This window comes from Gavialis gangeticus, unplaced genomic scaffold (genome assembly GCF_001723915.1).
Source record: "Gavialis gangeticus isolate Ggan-Ray unplaced genomic scaffold, GavGan_comp1, whole genome shotgun sequence".
Classification (NCBI taxonomy): domain Eukaryota; kingdom Metazoa; phylum Chordata; order Crocodylia; family Gavialidae; genus Gavialis; species Gavialis gangeticus.
In genome coordinates this window covers 25,500,160-25,503,385 of record NW_017729033.1, presented here as the reverse complement: position 1 = coordinate 25,503,385, position 3,226 = coordinate 25,500,160, and the positions used below count along the sequence as shown (strand labels likewise).

At 42.8% G+C, this 3,226-nt stretch overlaps 1 protein-coding gene across 4 annotated transcripts in view; it reads right to left on the bottom strand.

Moving 5' to 3' along the window:
- Window positions 1-3,226, bottom strand: part of LOC109303775 (peroxisomal acyl-coenzyme A oxidase 3-like) — an 85,670-nt gene that overhangs the window by 60,338 nt on the left and 22,106 nt on the right. The window lies entirely within an intron of this gene.

Sequence of the window (3,226 nt, the reverse complement as noted above, 5' to 3'; positions counted from 1 at the left end):
AAAAACAACAAAGTTATAGATATTTTATTGTTTCCACATTATACCCTATGGCCAGATCTCCGAGGCGGCTCTGAAGCTCTTTGGAAGCTCCAAACCGCTTCAGGAAGCCGAACGAGGCCAGCACTTTGACCCAGACGTGCTGCTTCAGACCTTGAAGTGTCTGAAGCTTCTCCGGATCCACAGCTCTGTCCAAAGCCTTGCACAGCCCTAACACAGAGGGAAGGATGGGGGGCAGGGAAAGTTCACATGTGGCAGCGGCCGCTGCCACCCACCACCCTGCACTGCCACTGCTCCATGTGCAGGTGCCATCACCCCCACTCCCCACTCCACTTGCGGCCACCCCCTCCCCCTCTCGCTCCCCACCCCAGCCTCCACTCTGCATTATCTGCCTCATATAACCGGAAGTTTTACATAACCAGGACCTGGCATTCCCTACTCCTGCTGGATAACAGAGATTTTACTGTATATGCAAATTATACACTGATACAAAATAAATTTGCCAGATTCAGTAATTTGTGGCTCTGTGCTTCAAACCTCCTCTGCAGCTCAAAAACAAATATAAGCATCATTATTTCATTTCTGTATATAAGTGAAACTTCATTCCTGCCTTTCACTACCATCTGCTGGCTTACATTTGAAGCGCACACTAAGACATAAAATTAAGCCTCACTCTTTTACAGTGTTTTTCACCATAACATCATTTTCCCCATATGTAGGTTTTAAGGTATATACTGAATCTACATAAATTTTTGCATTACCACTTTTCCTGCCACCCATTCAGAGGCATTGCCCCATTGGACTTCTCTTGAGGCCCACTAATCCTGGACAAAGACTACTAATACCAGTCTCAGTGTTGGCAGACAAGAAGGTAATACATTATGACTTGACCATCAGTAGTCAAAATTTCAAATGCTGTCATCCAGTAAGGTCCCCTCGTTGTCCCAATGTTGGGTTTGTCCCCTCATTTCCTCAAGTGAATTAAAAGGAAGTGTTGCTCCTGAAATTGTCTAGGCCTCTAGCCATTTCTATTTCAGACTGCTGTATTGGAGTTTCTGAGCATCATTCTCTTGGTTTTAGTGCATCTGTCACTCTATCTTATATGTTTAGTTTTGCCCTTGTTTTAATGAGAATTAAAATGCCAATGCTAGTCTGGGTTGGAGATGTCAGTCAAAGATGAGCTTATGCATTCATTCATTTCAAATTAAGGTCAACACTATAATATCTAAATATTATGTGGATAATCTTCACCTGGCTTGATATGTAGATCTGATTGCAGACAATAGTGCTGGTCTAGTTCTTCAAGGCTTGTCTGCTATTCCTTTTGAGTGCTTGCTGTGATTGTTACCTTTTTCCTTCTAATCCCCCCCCGCCCTCAACCTGGTAAACAGACTGAATATACTGGAGGCATCTACACCCGGGTCATTCACTTACAACTGCATGAAGCCCTTGCTTCTGTTTGCCTTGATGAATGTTTAAGCTTGATTGGATTATGCCCAATGTGGAAAACCTACATTCAGCTGCCATGCTGGGAGACAATAACAAGAAAACTAGAAGAGCAAAACAGAATATCCAGGAATGCAGGTGATCTGGTTAAAAAGCTGGTTAAAGCTTTGTTAAAAACCTGTGTGCGCACTAATATTTCTTGCGACTACTAGCTTTTACATGTAAATGCTGATAATGACTCCTTTCCTTATTCATTCAATACTGAAATAAAATGGGGTAGCAGATTGCCATAATGGGTCAATTGTATCCTTTAATTACTAGGCCACTATGGAGTCAAAACACAAGCTATGTGAATGATGATCTGCAGTAGCCTGGTGGACCACGTCCTTTCTGACATTTTTGAGAGAAACATTTACTCCTCTTGGTGATTTCAACAGCAGAGTCAGAAGGAACTCAAACCTCTGGAATGGAGCAATCAGCAAGAAAGGAATAGGAAAGGTAAACTCTAACAACATCCTTTTTTTGACCAAATGTGCAGAACATGCACTCGCAATCACCAATACCTTGTTCCATCAGAAAAATAGGCACAAGGCATCATGGCACCACTTACGATGTAGGCATTGGTACCTAACTTACTACATCATTGTTTGTACCCAAGATCGCAAAGATGTCCGTATCACCTGATCTATGCTAAGGAGTGACAATTGCTGGACCAATCATTGACACATCCACTTCCTTATCTTACTCAAACTGATGCCCAAACAATGGCTACAGCAGAAGCAATGCCAATGGAAAATCAACATCAAAGGACTCAAGGATCCAATCCAGAAAGACCTCTTCCACCAATGCCTCAACAGAAAACTGGCACATTCAAATTAACAATAATGGGAGAATGTCAGCAGCACTTGGGGGCCTTCAAGTCCACTGTCATTAGCACCTGCAAAGAGACACTTGGATTCTCTACTAGGAAACATGAAGACTGGTTTGATGAGAACGACTGGGAGCATTGATCAATCACAAGCGCAAAGACCTTTTGTGCTTGGCAAAATGATATCAACTGCAAGCAAAAGAAATTTAAACTTCAACAAGCCAAGACAGAGGTTCAAAGAAGGACTTGAAATATGAAAAACAGATGGTGGGAAGACAAGGTGAAGGAGATTCTACATCTTGCTAATACCCATGATATACAATGTTTTTTTCAATGCCAAAGTCATCAATGGTTCAAACACTTAGGAACCAACACCCTTGGGACCTAAGGATGGAGGAGACCTGATCAAGGAAAGAGGAGCCATCAACACCCATTGGAAGGAGCATTTTGAAGACCTTCTCAATTGGGACTCTGTTGTTGACAAGAGTATTCTCAACCCCATCTCAAAATACCCAGTCAGAGACTATCTCAGAATCCCTAAAGCCCTTGACAAGGTGAAGAAAGCCATCAAGAAGATGAAGAATGACAAGGCTACTGGAGGTGCTGGAACTCCTGCTGAAATCTTCAAGCAGGGGGGAGAGGAGGTCACATCAGAGCTCCATGCCCTCATCTTCAGGATTTGGAATGATGATGAGGAAATCATAGATGACTTCAGGGAAGTCATGATTATGATAATCTTCAAGAAAGGAGACAAAGTCCAACTGTGGAAATTACAGAGGGATTGCCTTGCTGTCCTCCACAGGAGAGATCATTATGAGAACACTCCTGAATTATCTCCTTCTACTTGCTGAAGAGTTCCTCCTGGAATCTCACTGTGGGTTTAGGGCTTCAAGAGGTACAACTGACATGATCTTC